Below are 19,562 nucleotides of genomic sequence, written 5' to 3' on the forward strand. Positions count from 1 at the left end.
GGACCAGGGTTCTGGACCAAAGGAGAGTGACAGGTGGTGGGTAGTCATCCTGAAGATGGAGAGTCCGTGTTTTCTTTATTAATAAGAAGGAAAAGAAGAGAAAAAGAGACTACAGGAGGGTTTGTTAAAATGGAATGCTTTGTTGCATGCAGATTATGTGCCAGGCACTGGGAATGTGAGTAAGCTCTTTGTGATCCTTCAAGGTGTCAGCTTCTAGTGGGTTTCTTTTTGCTCCAGGGGGCCCAGGTATCTACTGAGATTGAGGTAGGAGGTGGTGAGGACATGGAAGGGGCCAGAGGACACCCAAGAGTTGAAGAAACTGCCATGGGAACTCCAGGGAGATGACCATTAGCTCTGTAAACAGTGCCACCTGCAGGTTTCCTATGAGGCTTGGAAACGGACACGAGAGTGCTAACACTGAAAAAATCAAAGTACAGTAGTAACTGATCTCCCCTTCTTCGTGGATGTGCGAGCAAGGATTAAATATCGATGTTAGCATCCTTGAAAATACCCAAATGAGTGATGTTTGCCTACAACTTCTCTCTGAAAGGATGCAATTCTGGTTGTGGTCTGAAGCTACTTGGCGTCTCTCTCTTCCGTGGAGTTCTTACTTTTCAAACACGACAGATTTGATAAAACACTAGTTAGGTTGAGTATTGCTTGCCTTCACTCAATCATCTTTGTATGAATCCTTTTCTTCTTCTTCTTCTTCTTCTTCTTCTTCTTCTTCTTCTTCTTCTTCTTCTTCTTCTGTTGTTTTGTGTTTACCCCAGGTTTTTAAAAAATGGTTTTTAGCTGATGTTCATGAAGAGAAATTAAACTGTGCCATTAATGAAAGGAAACCCTATCTAAGAAAGTACATTTCTTTACAGAGCTGTGTCGTATCATCCTTTGGGCCCTCTGCTGGAAAAAGGAGAATCAAGTCTGAAATAATGCCTTTTTAATTGTATCCTCTAGTATTATAGATGTAGGACAGTGCTGTATCATATCTCTGTGAATGTAAAATATGTTGTACCTGATTTATGATATGTAGTAGTGACCGTGCTTTATCAGAGCTGTTTTTAATGATGTTACTCTAGAATGTTTTCTTTCCAGACGATGATTAAGATGCTAATAAAAAAAATGGTGCCAGGTACCACAACAGTAACAGAACTTTGTTGTTTTCTGGGTATTATTCTTTTCTTTGTTCTTTTGTTTTTGTTTTTTTAATGGAGTGTGCTGGATGTCTATGATTTTGTTCAGATGACTGCAGAACCTGGAAAAGCTGTTGCTGCTATTGATGCATAACATACTGCTATTATTGGTCTTTGTATATAAATATAAATATATATATATTTATACATATATATAATTTGAACTTTTGGAAACTTTAACTGTGCTGTCAACTTTGGAAACAGTTATCCCAGTTTACTGTGTTGAGTTGGCATTGTACAGAAATTAAAAGCCATATTGGTCTAGAAATGTTAATTTTTTCCATTTGTACAGGGGTAATGCACTGTATTAAATGTGTAAGGTCTTATCTACGTGGGTTTGAGTACAGAAACTAATAAAGTATTCTGTAAATAATGAAAAAAAAGAGATGATTTTCCATTCAGGACTAGGGTAGATGAAGGCCAACGGAATGAGGTATGTGCGGCCCCTGACCTAGAGTGGAGACGGCCCCTTAAAGGCAGGCAGCCATGCCCACCTGCCACCTATACCACAGGACAGCATTGGGCCTTCACTCCTGGCTGGCCGGTGTCTGAGATAATGTGGGCTCGAAATGATAGCTCCACAGGTAGCCATATCCCACTTTAAGAATATGGTAGAAAACTGATGATGTTAACCAACTCTTCATTCAAAGAAGAAATAAAATATTCGCGTGACATTTATGTTTGGTCCAGTTATAAAAGACCTGAGGAAAATTAACAGCTGCAACTTAACTGAGCAGAATGTGTGTTACTTTAATATTCTGTAGCCATATAATAAGCAATTTTCCCCTCAAAAGCTTTCTTGAAAACGCTGGCTTGAAAGAAATAAGCAGGTAGAGCTAAACTGTAACAGAACGTGCAAAGCTTCATAGGGAAGATTTTAGAATGCATCAGTAAATGAACAGAAAAAGTCTAAAAATATACTAAAACTCAAAACCAAGGGAAAAGTGTTTTTCTAAGCTTACAGATACTGGATAATCAAATCAAATCCATTTCTGATTAATGACTTATGTAAGAGTAAGAGTATTCAGAAACTTGTTTAGTTTCTGTGAAATGAGGCATACCTTCCCTGATTTCATTTCCAAGCCTAAATTTGAACCTGGAATAAAATTCAATTCCTCACTAACCATGCTATGCATCTATTGGAAGCAAATTCAAAACAAATTTTCTATTGTACAGCAAAATAAATGCCAATTCACCCTGATGTTTCTAATCAACATCTTATTTTCTTCCCTGTTCCCATAACTTATAAGTATTGTGGCACTCTCCAAACAAACCCTTCTGTTCTTCCTCTTAGTGTCTTCTTCTGGCTTACAATTTCTGTGTTTCAGGCTGAATATCACTGATCAATTACTAAGCAATTCTTTGGGTCTCCAGAATCCCTCACCATTTTAAACCATAGGGTTCCTTTCTCATAGGTTCCCATAATTCATGTCACATCTTTTAAAGAAAAGGTTACATTTTTAATTAGCAGGTAAACAAGCTACGCAATTGCTTAATTTGGAATTTGAGAAAACAAATCATTGTCTTAGTGCCGCACCAGTCCCTGGTAAAATAATTTCCACAAATGCTGGGGGCCTGAGATATTTGATTCTTGCTCAGAAATCCCATCCAATAATTTCATACTGGCACATTCCTCTTGGGCCTTCAGTTCTGGGCTGCCTCTCAACCTGCCTGGCCATTCCTCACTCTGGATCCCTGGGGGGTTGTTTAAAATATATGGGCATATTTTCGGCTTCAAAAATATTGCAAACATGTCCAGTAAGTTTTTATAAATGATGAGGTTTGAATTTCAGAGAACAAACTTCTCCAGTGGGCACCAGGCTAAGGAAATTCTGGAGAAACTAGCTGGTTCATGTGCACCTGAAATGCTGGGGTCACCGTCAGGGCTGATACTCAAGGTTGTGTCCTCAGCAGTCCAGTCCTGGACCTTCCTGCTTGTCTACATCTCCTCCTTAATTAAAATAAGGAAAGTTCAAGGGTTAGCAGCCCAAGAATGGAAGAGCCAGGTAATTGCCCCAGCTTAACGTAGGCAGTTATGTGGTTGAATCGAGACAGCAGAAAAATACAGAAAAGTCCTTGCAGTGAGTTAATCCACAAAATTTTAGTGATGGGGTTGATTCTCTTCCTCTCTGGCCACAGTAGATTCAGGTGATGTGACTTGGCGATACACTTTCCCATGAGGACTTAGCACAGTCCCGAGTGGAGAAATGTAATTTTGCAGTCTCTTGAACCATTCAACACCACTGCTTTTTGGCAAACAGAAAAAAATACACTCATGTCTATATCCCACTGGACTGAGTTTGCACAACTGAGCGGAAAAGCCCCACAAACACGTGAGATGCTGCAAGCCCTTAGGACTCATTGGGCTTTCAATCTTTCTCCATCAGATCTCCAAAAATGTCGAGGAGTGTTGTGAAATTCTCCAAGCAAAACTGATTTTAATTCGCTCTAGACAAAAACAAATAAACAGCTCTTGGGGAAAAGCAGTGAGGCAGAGGTTGCGAAATCTGTGTTTTCCATCATAGGTGGTCAGGCACCTTCACGTTTAAGGGTGCTACCTGGAAACCACCGTCTGAAGATGTTTCAACCCACTTGGGAGATGGGGGGACTAGGAAATGGATTCAGAATGAGGAGGGGCAGGTGGGACCTGATAAGGAGACAAGGAAGATGGCTCAGTGAAAGAAATGTTAGAAGTGGTTTTGGGGTAAAATAGCAACAAGTAGAGATGGGAAATGGGATTTCAAGAAAAGAGCATTCTTGAAAAATGGACCTGTGGAGTGGGGGCTGAGCAGAGAGTTAAAGTATGCTTTCGCCCCCAGGATGTACAATTTGAGCAGGAGCAAATGTAGAAAAATGAAGCCATCTCTTTCCCCATATCCTTTCTCCCTTACTTCCTTCTGCGCTCGAAGTCAGACTGAGGTGGTTTCCAAGAGACATTTTGAAAAGCAGTGGTTTCAGGCATTGAGCACAATTTCAGAGATATTTTTGTGATCCGGATGTGTCTGAGCACGTTCCCCAAGGGTTCTTAGGTTGGGAGCATGTCCTTGGGGTAGCAGCACTGGGAAACGGTGTGGAGCCCTTAGCAGGAGGCAGGGCCTTGTGGGAGGACCATGGGTACTGGGGACCCTGCCTTCAGAAGAGATTAAAATGAGATTAAAGTGGCTCTCACAGGAGCCTGAGTGCATTCTCATGAGAGCAAGTTGTGATAAAGTTCCCTTCACAGCTGAGTTTGAGGCTAGCCTGGGCTACCTGGTGAGTTCAAGGCCAACTCCTGAACTACATAGTGAGAGCCTAGCTTAAAAAACATACATAAATAAATGAACAAATAAATAAAATACCCCTCCCACTGCACTCTGGCTTCAGTTTGGCCATGTTCTTTCTCTCTCTGCACTCTCTCTCTCTCCAATCTCCAGAACTGGCATTATGCTGTTTGGGCTTTCAGCTTCCACAGCTGTGAGCTAAATAAACCTCTTTTCTTTATAAAGTACTGAGCCTCAGGTACAGTAAATAGAAAATTGATTAGCAAAGAGGCCATTTTATTAAAGAAGACAAAGATAACAACAATTAGCTTTACTTTAGCAACACTCCCTCTGCTTCCTCTTCAAAACCATCTCCTGGGACCCAGTTGGTGGTAGCCACAGAGGATGGTTTAACCCACCCAGACATACAGAGCTGCTAGAGTCCATTTTGACTGGTCAGGGTTAGTCATTAAATATTTTCTGTGTTTCTCTTGAGCTCTTTGCTCTTGGAGAATGGTGAAGTTTTTAAAAAGATGTCTGAGTCCCAGGAAGCTAAGCCCAAATCCTTGTTCCACTACTAGCACTGGAAACTTAGCTGTTCCCTCCCTTCCTCTCTCCATTTATAACGATACATAACATCAATTTCTCAGGTAACTCGAACAACAGTATCAACCACCCCCTTCTCTAGAACTCAGCGTCAACAGCGTTTCCTGTCTGTTGGTTACTTCTCCAGCTGGCAAAGAGGAAACCAGTTAGTAAGTATCATTCAGATAGGAGATGCGTCCCCACAGCCTCACCTTCAAATCAAACTTACCCATGCCACTATTCGGATGCCTTTGGTAGCCCACTTTGGCATTGAAATTGACAAGGTATCGTTACTCCCTTATAAAATATACAGTGTCATTAAGAAGGAGACAATGGAGCTCCCTCTTATGTCTGCTGAGGTATCAGGTTTTAGCCAGGCATCCGGTTCCTCGTTGCATCTCTGTTATTTCCCAGTCAGATAAGCGCTGCTCATCAATTATGCACCCCAGCCTCCCAGGGAAGATTCCTGGGTTCCAACCCCAGACAAAAACCCGCTATCGAACAGGGGCCTGGCTCCATGTTCTCAGGTTAGTGTCTTCTATCCTTTCAAACAGAACTTTCACAGTTGAACTTCACAGCCGTTTTGATATTTTCTGGGGGTGTCGTCATGTGCTGCTCACATGGCTGCCTTTGCATAAAAGGCCCCGTATGTTTTTAGCTGTAAAGTCTTGCAAATGCAGGGTAGCTGTCTTCATGTTTTTGGAGAACGCTCCTGTAAAAAGAGCCCTGGATTTAATCTCTGTCACTCCAGACTAAAGAAAAGGAACCAAGGGCAGAGTCTGCAGGAAGAGATTTCTCCTTAAGAATAAGAGAGAATTATCCTTAATAGTCTGAACTGCTAAAAAAAAAAAAAAAAAAAAAAAAAAAAAAAAAAAAAAAAAAAAAAAAAAAAAAAAAAAAAAAAAAAAAAAAAAAAAAAGAGAGAGAGAGAAAGAAACCATTTGCTTCAGGACTGTGGGGCCACTCACTTGAATTCATAAAGTCACCCCAGGAGTGTCTTTCAGGATTGAAGGTCATCACAAGGGGTGTCAGAGGAATGGTGGGTGCCGAGAACACAGCATTCACAAAACAATTGTCTTTGTTCGCATCTCCTTTTACTTCCTTTAGAAGAGTTTTATCGTTTATGATTTTTATTTGTATAAATATTAGGTTTTTTGGGGGGGGGGTTGGTTTGGTTTCTGCTCTCTGAAATTTAAGTTACCGTAAAATAAAAGGCTTTAACTTCAACGCCCATATCCTACCATTTATAATTAACGAATGCTAATTTTTTATCATAACTGCTTCTTATCAATTTTTAAATTAATTTTACTGGTACATTTTAGGTATACAATATGACATTCATCATTGGAGATTTCAAACTCAGGCCCTTACGCTTGCGAGGCAGGTGGCGAAATCACTGAGCCAAATCCCCGGGCCTACATAACATGTCTTGATTCTTACTTTTTCCTCAGTCCCCTGCCCTCCCTTCAACCCCTCCACCCCTCCCTATTTACAAAGGCTTTGCTTCCATTTTTTCATATTAATTCCATTCCCCTCTTTCCTTTTCCCTACCCCTCCCACTTCCCCTGCCCCTTTTTAAAAAGAAGGAAAGGAGGGAGGAGGAGGAAGAGAGAGATGAAGAAAAAGAGGATGAGAAGGAGGGAGGGAGGGAGGGAAGGAGGGAGGAAGGAGGTGGGATGGGAAGGAAGAGGTGAGGACCACAAAGAAGTTAACTGTCGTCCCCTAAACCACCATCTCTCTACCTGACCTCTCAACCACCCCTGGAGACTAAAACAATCATGCACCTTTCATTCCCTCATTGTTTTTCTAGAAACACAGATATCCATTAAACATGCACATGGCTGGGGGTGGAGGGAGTGGGATACAGGGAAAGGTTGATTAATGGGTACTGAGGTACAGATGTATAGACATAAAGAGCCCTGAAGTGCCATCGCACAGCGCGGTGACTGTAGATAACACACACTATGCCTTTTAAACAGCTAGAAGAATTTACAAGTTTTCCCAATAAAGAAGTGATAAATATTCAAAGAGGTAGATGTTTAACTTGATAATAACATTGCCTAGTACCCCATTAATATGTGCAAATTTTATGTTATTATGTATCTCTAAATTTTTTAAATTTTAAAACACACATGACTGTACGGTTTTGTTTTTAAAATATGCAAGCACATCATCTATATATATTCTATCAGTCTGCATCTCACTTTTTGCCCTCCACCTTATGTTTTTCAGATGCTTTACTACTCACGCATATCAAAAAAATTTTTTTTTTTTTTTAGTTTTTAGTTTTTTGAGACAGGATTTTGTTATATAGGTCAGGCTGGGCTTGAACTCATTATGTAGCCCAGGAAGGCCTCAAACTCAGGGCAATCCTCCTGCCTCAGCCTTCCAAGTGCTAGCCTTATAGGCAAGCGCCACTATGCCTAGCAACTCTATTTTTGAAAAATCATTGTCTGTTTTCACAATAGGGAAAAATGTTTTATTTATTTATTCCTATGTCGAGGGATGTTTCCAGCATTTTCCTCTTTCCTGCTATTACAAACAATACTATAATAGACACTATTGTGTGGATGACCTTTATCCAGGGAAAATGCAGGAGGTTGTCCTATGAAGACTCCAAAGCACAATCCCTAAGACATAAGGCAGGCATATTTTTCACATTTTAGACACCTCCAAATTTCTCTCTGAGATGTGTTAATCAATTTACATTTCCAGCAACTGTTTATGAGAGTACCATTTCCCCTACAACCTTGCCAACAGTTAAGATAGCTTGACTACTTAATTTTACCAATACAGTAAATAGGAACTGTTTTCTTGTTTCTTTGCTTTCCCTGAGATTGAGCATCTTTTTGTTTATTTAGTGGACATTCATATCTCCTCTTTTGGTAATTAATGCATTTTTTTCTATTTTTATTTATCTTATGTGTTTTAAAAACTAATTTCTAGTCTATTTAATGTGTCTCCTCTCCTGTTTTTGACTGTTGTTTGTTTCCTTGCTTTTACAGTAACGGGGATTGGACTCAATCCCCAGCCCTCTTTTTATTTTTTAATTTGAGATAGGGTCCCACCAAGTGTTTAAATTGCCCAGATTGAGCTAAAACTTGTATTCCTGCCTCAGCCTCTTGGAGTGCTGGGATTATAGGCATGCTAGCACTCCCAGTTGCCCTTCTGGTTTTTAATCTCTTACCAACAGAAATCTTTATATTTTCATGCAGAATTTAAAATATGAAATAGTTGAATATATCTACATTTTAATTCATTTTGGGGTGTATAAACTTTAAAAACATTTCCCTAAGATGATGTTGACATCATCTCTATTTTAATAGTTTCTGAAATATTTTTCCCACTAAGGTCTATTAATGAAAGTGTAAGGTATATGGTGTGAGGTAGGGGTCTAATTTCATTTATGTGCCCCTTCTTCTTCCTTCCCCACTCTCTCATCACCAAGGCTTACAACATTTTTCTGAGACTGTTTCTGCTACCCCAGAGTTAACTTTTGTCTTAGTTTAATGATCTCTGGAACACATTTTGTTTCAGTCATAAGAACCAAGTGATACAATTCTAACTGATTCCTATTGCAGTACTCGAGTGTAAACATGGAGTTATAGAGAATAGCCCTGACAATCCACTTAACCACTACAGTCCTGTGTGTTTGGTTGTCACAGACCCTCCCCTACATGTATTCAATGCAGGTGTTAATGAGCTAAAATACGTCCCTCAAAAGGCGTATGTTGAAACTCTAACCTCTAGCACGGCAGAATGGGACTAGAGATGGTGTTTTTAGGAAGTTAGCTAAGTGAAAAGGAGATTGTTAGGGTGAGTCTTAATGCAATCTGATTGGTATCTTTACCAGAGGAAGAAATTTGTACACTCAAGGAAACACCAGAGACATGCACACAGATGAAAGGCCATGTGAGGATCAGAAAGTAAGCAGCCATCAGCCAGTCAAAGAGAGACCTCAGGAGGAACCAATCCAGCCAATACCTTGATCTTCAGCTTCCATCCTCCAGAACCGTCGTTTAAGCCATCTAGACTGTGGTAGTGTGTTATGGCAGTCCAACAGGCTAGTACAGTGGGAGAATCTCCAACAAAGGTCGATGCAGGTGCTTGTAATCAGCTATAATCAGATTTAAACCACCAAACATGGATTGATCACCTAGCATAGCAAAAACTACAAGAGCAATACCTATTATAGGCGCTGCCAGAGGAAGGCAGCCAAAGAAGCTTAACAAAGTTCCACATGGGGAAGTTAATTTAACCTACCACAGTAGGTCAGTCTTTATTTTCTTCTTCTTCTTCAATTTAGCAGTCCGGATTGGACAATAACAATAAGTTATACTAGTTTCCTACAGGTACTGTAACAAATGATCACAAACTAGGTGGCTTAAAACAGCACAAATGTATAGTTCTGGAGGTCATGAACTCTAGAATCAGTGTTGGTAGGTCTGTTCCTTCTAGAGGTTTCAGGAAAGAATATGTTTCCATGCCTTTTCTCACATCTAGATGATGCCTACGTTGTGGTCCCTTCATCATCAAAGGGCATCTCTCTGATCCCTGCTCCCCCAGTGTCACCTCCTTTGACTCTGCTGCTTTCTCTTCCATCCTTTGAAAGCCCTGTGATTCCAATGGAACCAGGATTGATTCCTCCTTTCAAAGTACTTAATTTATTCAGAAATGCAAAGCCCCTGTTGCCATATGAAGTCAAGTATCTGCGCTTGTTCATCTGTAGATGAGTAGATTCTCCAGGGATTAGGATGTGGACAACTTTGAGCAGCCATTAGTCTACCCATTGCAAAACAGCTCAGTAAAACAATTTTGGAAGAATATAATTCTATTACATTCAAAAGCAGAGAATTTGAAAAGAATGGAAGCATTGAAAACCTCCTTGCTTTTTAACTCAACAGAAAAGCTTTTAAATTAATTTTTTAAAAGCTGTCTATTAGTACCAGAAGTTTTGCAAAATAGTTTTTAAGTCCTTGTTAAACTTAAAAGGTGTTGTTCTGGTTAATTTTCTCTTTGGTTTGAGTCCTCTGTTGAGCCTTTTTCCACATTCATTTGGATTCCATCTGCCAATGTGCAAATAAGCCTGTTTCCACTTAAGCGATCCTCCCCCTCTGTGCAGCCTCAAGGCAGAAGTGTCCCCATCTACTGAAAACACCTTCCTACCCCCATTTCTCCAGCAGCTTATGCAACCAAGAGAACCAGATTCCAAGTCGGAAGGGCAAAGCTGTTGGAGACAGAGGGACACTACACTCCTCTGGCCCAGCACAATTTGGTTCTTTCCCTGCCTCTGTTGTGGACCCTCTCAGACCTCAGTGAGTAACACCTTCTGGCCACCAAAGATCTCCAGTGTCATATGGGGAAGTCAGTGCCGTAAACTGAAAGCACTGAATGACAACCTGCCTCGGGCACTGAAGATGCGTGGGCAGGAAAGCCATCTGCAGAGAGACAGAGATGAACACCTATGTGCATTTGCAGAAACCATACTGGGAGTTTCAGGTAGAGGCAGAGTTCCACTGAGCACAGCTGAGTGAGAGAGGAGGGAGGGCTGATTGTTCCAGAAGGCTGTTGTACTCCCAGGGGGACACATGTTGGAACAATTAACTCTCCAGGCTATGGAGAGAGCATGTATATCAGTAGCTACTGCTTGTACTTCCAAAATGGCAAGCTGCCTAGATCATCTGCGCACTTATCTATAACAGATATTAGTTCCAAATTTACGCACACATAATTATCTGTGTGTACCGAGTACACATGGATCAGTGTGTGGCTCTCAGTGTACCTGTCTCTGTGCATTTGCTAGTGTGTGTAGATGAGTAGATTCAGCTTTTGGCAAAGAATCAAAAGGTGGCAAAGGTAGGATCTTCCAACCACCCTCCCAACCCCTCCTAGATCTCTTGAAGACTCTCAGAGATGCAGATTTCTGTCCAACACCAAACTTTCCACCAAGCCACCCTTGCAGTGTACATGAAAGCAGAAATGTGTGATGGTGGCTTGAATTTTTTTCCCACTCCTCTCACTCCTTGGCAATAAGGTTCCCCTACGCCTGTGGGAACTGTCCCCAAAAGCCAAGATGACATTGGTCTTGTCTCCATTGCTGGATTTAGGACCACTTCTCCTGCCAGTCAAGGACACATAAGGAGCAGGACTTGCCCCGAGCCCTGTGCATCACTTGAAGTGGCTTGTTTTGCTCAGTGGTATCAGCTACTCCAAAGAAACAGCTGAAGTGCAATTTCATTACATTCAGCAAAGGTTTTTTTTAATTAACTTTTAAAAATATTTTAGAGCAATTTTAGGTTCATAGAAACACTGAGTAGAAACTACAAAGAAGGCCCATGTACCCTTTGCCCCACACAGCCTCAGGCCCCTCCACAATCTACACTGATAACATTTGTTGGAATCAGTGAACCTACAATGACACATCTTTGTCACCCGAAGTCCATAGTTTACACTGGAGCACATATGTGGCATTGCATGTTCTGTGTTTGGACGAATGTCTGATGACGTGCGTCCACCGTTACAGAATCCTACAGAGTAATTCACTCCTCTAAAAATCTCCCATACTCCTCTTCTTCGTCACGCCCTCCAACTTCTGCCAATCGCTCATCTTTTTACTGTGCTCTGTTTTGCCTTTTCTAGAATGTTATACAATTAGGATCGTGTACTGTGCAGCCTTTTCAGATTGGCTTCTTTTACTTAGTGAAATGCATTTAAGATTCCTCCACGTCTTTTCATGACTTGATAACTCATTTCCTTTTATTCTTGAATAATATTCTATTGAGTGTACCACAGTTTATTTATCCATTCGCCGACTGAAGGACATCTTGATTGCTTCCAAATTTTGGTAATTGTGAATAAAGTGGCTATAAACATCTGTATGCTGCAGGTTTTCGTGTGGACAGAAGTTTTCGGTTCCTTTCAATAAATACTTAGGAGTACAATTGCCGTATTGTACAGTGAGAACATGTTTGGTTTTAAAAGAATCTGCCAAACTGTTCAGACTCTGCCTAGCTTTATCTTTCACAAAGCTATGTATTAATATGCACTGGGCACTTGGAATCCTCATGGGATGACACTTTTGATTCTTCCAGAATTCCCCAACTCAAGAATGTGGAAAATTTGCACAGGCTCCTGGCATCTTCCCGAATCATATTTCCACTGGGAGCTCAATGTTTCCTGTGTATCTCCCACACCATAATCTAGCTGTCCTTTCAACTTTCACAAAACTTGTTGCTTTTAGTTGGTAGCTATTTTTCACATGCACAAAAACTATTTATTTTATGATTTCAAAAGACTCACTTTGCAGGGGTCTAAGAGAGAGGTCAGCACACACACACAGGGACGAGGGTGCTGGACAACAGTCCAGTCACACTCAGAAAACTAAATGGCTCATTCCTAGCACAAGCTTCACGATTCAACTCTTCATTCAACTCTGCAATGTGAGGGTGTTCTGAATCACAAGGAATTCACAACTTCAAATTCTGCGTAGTGCCTTCTCTAAAAAAGCCTATGAAATAGATTCATATTATTAACCTGGTCCCATTTGAGGAATATGTCATTCACTTGTCTCCTAAATTGTGTGGTACCATAATGCCAGCATAACAATAAGAATGCTGAGAACAATGTAAAACTTAATGATCCATTCATTTACAAAGATGTATTGAACTTGGGTTCTCCACTGAAGGACAAGGAAGCAGAAATAGAAAGTAATGGTCTACTGGCATCCCTGGTAATATGGTGAACCCTCTCCCACACAGGGCACTAAAAATGCTGGAGATGATATTGAATATAATAAATTTTTAAAGCACAGGTGGATTGGCATCATATTAATGGGTTGTTATGAGATTACAAACATTAAGAACGTATTGATCCAGAGAATAGAGTAGATAATGGAGGCAGCAATTGCCAAAGGGACCATGTCCCTGTCTTGGCAGCCTGGCCTAGGTTTTAAAGGGTCACATAGGCAGAAAGGACAGGCAAGGCAAGGAGATCCTCTGTACAAAGCCAAGATCACTGAAAGACAACACCCTGGAGAAATGAACCAGAGAAAAAGCAGCTGTTCGATAGAAAAACCCAGGGAGAGAGTTGCGTGCCTCTGTCTTGGCTCTGAGCAGAGCAGGAAAGTAAAGCATCCCCTAAGAATTTCTAATAGCAGCTCAGGCAATTCTAAAGCCAATAAGTTATTTAAAGTGACACCAGGTTAGAGTGCCACCAGGCATCTGTTAAAAATGCAACCCCTTGTTTGAACTAAGCCCTCAAAGAATTATCAGATAAAGCTCTAGGTGAATCAGAATTCACCCTTTATACTCATGAAGCCACCATGAATGAAAATCAAGAAAAATCATATACTGAAGAATCACCATTGCACAGATCACAGCCATTGGAGGAAATCAACACAGAATACATAAACTGTTTTTAATGAGGTGATTTAATATATGGTGAAGATTTAAGAGAAAATCAAAATACATCAGGCAGATTTGATAAGGAGCCCAAAAGTACTACTAGAAATGAAAAATAAATGTGAACACAGCACAGAAAGACAGAGATAGAAAATATAAAAGTAGCTAAGAGTACTATGATAGAAAGTACTGTGAGAAGGTCTAACATACTAGATCAGAGTTTCATGAATAGAGAGCAGAAACTATAGGAACAGGAATACTTAAAAAGATGATAAGCATGAAATTCAGAATCAATGTCCATCTTCAGATTCAGAAAGCACAAAGAATAATGAATGAAAATAGGTAAATGAGAAGAAGAACTTGGATATATCTGAAAGTACAGAACAGAGATCACCAAATTATGGCCAACGGGCCAGACCTTGCCCTCAACCTAACTCAAGATTTATGGGAACAGTCACACCATTAGTTACACACGGCTGTATTACACAGCAGCTAAGATGTTTCTTAAACACCATACAGCCTTCAAAGCTGAAAATATTTATTATATGGATCTTTACAAAAAAAGTTCATCTAGCCATTGTAGAACATCAAAGCAAAGAAGGTACTAGGTTATTTCTTTCAAATTTATGGTGATTGACACAGCTAGAATTTTATCTCTGATCCCATGATCAATGGTTCTCAAAGTGGGTCCCAGAATAAAGAACAATACTGACATATCCTGAAAACTTTTTGAAAATCCAACTTTTTGAGCTTTGCTTGCCTTCCGAAAATCTCCCATGTATGCTAACATTTGAGAACCACTGCTCTTAACTAATCGATGATCAGAGCTTCTCAACCATCTCCTGGTTTGTACAGCTCAACCATGAGAATTGCCTGAAGGTTTTTGTTTTTTTAATACCACTGCCAAGACTCACTCTAAAATATTCCCTGGTGACGGGTGAGGAATGAGACCCAGGCATTGGCATCTTTTAAAGCTCCCCGAGGTAGTCCAATGCTCGTTCCAGTGAGAATGAGTACGTTACACACTGCTCTCTCCCTTCTTTCATAGCTAGTGAAATGGACATGGAGACAATCTGACAAATACCCAAAGCTTTGTTCATGTTATGTATGTGTTGTTTTCTTTATGAAAACTAAGTAAGAACAAAGGGCATCTGAGAAAGGTTTGTTTGCTGGCTTCTATGAGCTACTTAAATAAGCCAAAGTTAAGTCTGAACCCCCCTCTTTCTTGTACTAGAAGAGGAGTTACTATGAGTAAAATAAGCAAATGTCACTCCGTTTGAAGGGGTGGAGAATCAAGCTCCATGAACCATCAATTTCTTATAAGCAATTCTGGGATAATGAAAGGTTTTGGTAATGCCCTACTACACCAGTGAGGAATGATGGAACTGAGAAAGAGCTGCGATTTGGTGGACTGAGAAACACTCAGCTCGGAGAGTCTTGGCAGTGTAGGTACCTGAGGTGGAAGCAAGTCTGGAATAAAGGGTTCATATTAAAGTTCTCACGGATATGGGGGGCTCAAACAGAAAGGCTGGCGTCCCCTGCCCTCTTCATCCCTGGTGACTTTGACCTCTGCTAAAGGACACACCTCGGACATGATTCCTGTTGAAGGCCTTCCCACCTCCCACCTACTCTCACTGACAGCATCACCGTAGTAGCCCTCCTGGACTACAGCCTGAGAGCCACGCAGCATTGAGTCTTCGTCAACTTCTCAGTTTAGACCGATGAGGGCTTAGGACAGAGCATTTCCCCTACAGAGAATTATAAAATTAAGGAGAAGACAAAGAAGGGGCCAAGAAAATGCAGAGAATATTGCTTGTCCGATCTGCAAAGTACTTCTGAGTCACCTGGGGAATCATTAATCTGCAGATGCTAGTTCAGTTATCTTGGAAGATGAGATTTTGCATTTCTAACAAGTTCCCCAAATGAAGCTGGTGCTGCTGGTGGGACCATTCTTCAAGTAGCAAGAGTGTAAAAGATGCTCCCCCAGTCAGGACCCTCTGGAAAGTCCTCTCCATACATGTTCCATCATCTCTAGCTGCTGGCAAAAACAGCACACCACAGTGCATGGGAAAACCCACTCAAGATTGGTGGCTGTAGCTTTCTCAAGTATATGAATCGGTTCCCATTCCCAAGTGTGGCAAAATTCCACCGACACGAAAAGGAATGCCAGGAGTTCATCAGATTTTTCACCTACGATTTCAAAATAGCATAATGTAAAACTACCATGAAAACAAGTGGCTTTAATAATAGGAAAGCCCACAAAATGGACATGGTCATTTGCATCTTCATGGCTTATAGGCAAGAAGTCTTCAACTTGGATTGAGGCAGAAGCAAATGAGACAATTTGGGTTCTTTTGCCACTCACCGCAATACTAATGCACTTAAAAGGCTTCTACGGGAAACCACATTCTCATCTCCTCTGAGTTTGCACCCATTCCCTTGGAGCCCTATCTGGTAGACATTATTGTAATGCCTCTGTGACTATTTGTTTAAAGCTCACCACACATTTATGTGAACCAGATTTGGTTCCCCATGGAAAACTTGGAAGAGGCAACTGAGAAAAATGATTGTCATGAGCAAAGCTCAAGCAGCAAGAAGGAGAGGGCTGGAGAAAACTGGAACCAGAAGACAGGCACAGCCTAGGCTCAAGAGAAGCCCTGCTTAGGAACTTCACACCAGAAGACCAGGGAGCCTGAATCCAAAGGATGATATGAAATGGGAGTTTAGTCTCAGGCAGGGTTCAGGACAGCTGCAAAGGTGAGTGGGTCATCATGGTCACTACTCAGTGAGCGGGTCAGGGTTAGGAAATAGCCAGCGTAGGGAGCAGAGTGAGAAGACAGTTGAAGGTGTGTTCCAAGCCTTCCTGCACAAGGCCTGGCCAGAGACTGGTCCAGAAGATCACTGATGCCAGGTAGCTCAGTTTCCAGGTGACCTGTCCCCAGGAGACTAGGTTCTGGCCTTAGCAGCTGCACCAGGAGTCCCTTCCTTGTTAGGGCTAAAAAAGCCCTGGCCGGGGATCTAGCTCGGTTGTTCTTCCACCTGCCTTGCAAGTGCAAGGACCTGAGTTCCATGCCTGGTACAAAAATAAAAATAAAAAGGCCAGAACTTCATAGTCTTAAACCTGATTTCCTCAGAATATCTGTCCAGCACTGCTGCATCCTCCAGGCATTTGGTGACGATGTTACAGAAAAGAAGACAGGAGCAGACTGGGCTGTGTCCCACTGGCTTATGCAGTCAACAGACAGACATCCTGGGAGGCAGCCATCAGGGACACAAATTCATTCCCAAAAGTTCATTCTCTGGGAGGTGGAATACAAACTAACAAGGCCCAGTGTTGTGACCCTCACTGGGCACTGGAATAATTCAGGGGAGGTTAAAAAAATAATTGCAATGCTTTGGCCTTGTGCCCAGAGGTTCTGATTTAATTGCTCTGCAGAGGGTCCCTGGCACTGGTACTTTCTAAATAGTTTCCAGGTGATTCTAAGGCCCAGCCTTGGCTGAGTTCAGGAACACAAGGAGGTGGAACAGGCAACCATTTCCACGTGTGTCCACCCCCAACTCTATTCTTGTTTTATGGAAAGGCCATCATCCTATGAATGCCTAGTGTTGATAGTCGTTTGAGCCTTTATTCATACTGTCTCCTTTTAAAATTATAATCTCTTATTATACGCAATGTGCTGTTCTCCAAGGGAGAGATACAAAATGACAGGAGATACCAGGGATGAGGAGGAGAAATGTTCACAGCCTGCTCAGGGATGTGAGTTTTTATCTGCCCACAGCTGTGAGGAATGCACCATGTTGGTCCCACTCTCATCCAAGATGTCGCTCCTCTTTTGAAGGCGCTGGTCTTCCCTGGGGACTGGGCTGTTTGGAAAAGCCAAGGAAAGTGGAAACCATCTGAAATGTCTGCCTTCTTAAAAAACCCACAACACAGATTCCGGAACCTACCTCTTCACCCTTTGGTTACAGAATAGTGCCAAAAACCTCCACATCTTAATCCTGACAAGCTATAAATGGGATGTGTGGTTATGATTACACTAAGGATCTTGAGATGGGAAGGTTTTCTAGGATAATCTAAGTGGATCCAGTATACAGGTGTTCCTTGCTTAACAACCTGCCTGTTTAATGACTGCTCAGACCTACAACTTGCTGCTGGGATTTAGGATCCATATTCAGACTTCCGATTGCAATGTACATACAACAAACAATTTCTCAATTAGCGTAGTCATGGGACGGCAACTCAGTCATTAAATAAGGAATGCCTATAGTCACCAGGTTTTTTAAAAGGCGGAAGGATCCAGTGAGAGAGAAGACATATTGGTGGCAACAGAATTTGCAGGGAAGCCTGTTAAAAGACGAAAAGGGCACAAACGAAGAAATGCAGGTGGCCTCCAGCAAGTAGAGAAGGCAAAGAAACACATTCAGCCTAAAGGCCTACTGACACCTTAGTTTTAGCCAGGTGAAACTGATTTTAGTTTTCTGACCACCAGAAATGTGAGTTAATACATTCATGTTATTTTCAGACACAAAATTTGTGGTAATTTGTTATAGCAGCAATAAGAGACTGATACCATACGCTCCCCTCTTCCATCCCCACCCCCATGTCCATTTCTTCCCACATTATATTTTGTTCATGACACCATGGTTTCCTGGTGAGGACAGGCCAAAAAGATACATGGACACACGCTTGGAAGAGCTTTATAAATTGAACTGAGCAACATAATTCATCTCCCATAGAATATGCACTGGTAGTTAAAGACTACTTTTAATAATATTTAATCAGAGAGGGATCATTGAATATATTTTATTATTTTGGCAAGTCATAGTTTTATGCTTTGTAAAAAATAGCAAAAGTCTAGTTTTAGAAATGTGGTTTTACTAGCCATTATGGCTAAAAAAATTACTGTCCCAAAACAAGAGATCCAACAGAAAGTCTGTGTCCCTCTCTCTTTGTTGGGTCAGAATGCTCATTAGCCAATCTTTTATGCCTTCCATGAGGATATTTTTATTGAAATTTGACTATTGAGTTTCTTCTTCTTGCTTTAATATAGTTTTCTTTAATCTTGTCAGAGAACATCAACTTTTAAAATACTATTAACAAAATGAGCAGAAAAATCTGCAACACTTCCTCCAGAACCTTCTTGAACAGGTTAAAAATTTATTTCTGTTGTTTTTTTAATGAGCAGCTGATGAATTTTTATAGGTAACACATTGCTTTCAACAATACTCCATAGTGGAAACATTTCCAATCATCTGCTTCCAAAATGAGCTGCTCTTGAAAATTACTAACCTTCTTACTCATAGTTAAAATATCACCTTTATCTTTATAGACTATGAGATTATGTTTATTTATTACTTCAAAAATTTCTGCCAGCTAGCAAATCACTGGCAAACACACACCACTGAAAGCATCTGTAAATCTGCAACACTAGCTGTGTCATTGTCAAACTGGATACTTAATCTCTAAGTTGAACAACCCTTTTAAGTATTTTACAACAGATATGCAGCACACTTCTGTGGGGTATAAAACATCCTCACAGTCAATTCCACTTCTGTTATAGAATACATAAAATGTTCTTGTATGTGTTAAAGTTCTTGCATTTTGTTGTTTCATTTTGTTCTGAAAATTAACCTCATCCTGGCATCCTCTGGATGTTGGTAACCTCTGTTGACAACTTCGTCATAACTGCTTTCCTTCCAAGGGTGTAGTGGATGAAAATTACCTTCGTATAAAGGTAGGGTTGTCTTAGGCACCCTTTCATATCCCAGCCCAACTGGCTGCCACATCAAGGACTACACTAATGTTGCTTTTTCATGATTTTTCTTTTTAGTTACAAAAGTCGCTTAGCATTCAAAGTATCTTCTCCAGGGCATCTCTCTTTTAGAGGTTAGCAAAGAAAGTGGTCCTGGATGTATTCCAGTTCTGAGCAGAATTAGCAGATTCCGTATACTGAGATGTTAGAAACACCTGCACGTCGATCAAACTGTATAGTAAAACTCCCACACTGTCTAACTTCTCCTGGTTCTTTTTTCTTCAACTCTTCAGCAATGTTTTCAAGCAGTATTTGATGACAAAGGGATACATCTTAGTTTAGTCACCAATTTGCATCCCATGCATTATTTTCCAGCTGTTGTCACCACAACAT

The sequence above is a fragment of the Fukomys damarensis genome, unplaced genomic scaffold (assembly GCF_012274545.1).
Source record: "Fukomys damarensis isolate Sample0158 unplaced genomic scaffold, DMR_v1.0_HiC HiC_scaffold_24, whole genome shotgun sequence".
In the NCBI taxonomy this organism is placed as follows: Eukaryota; Metazoa; Chordata; class Mammalia; order Rodentia; family Bathyergidae; genus Fukomys; species Fukomys damarensis.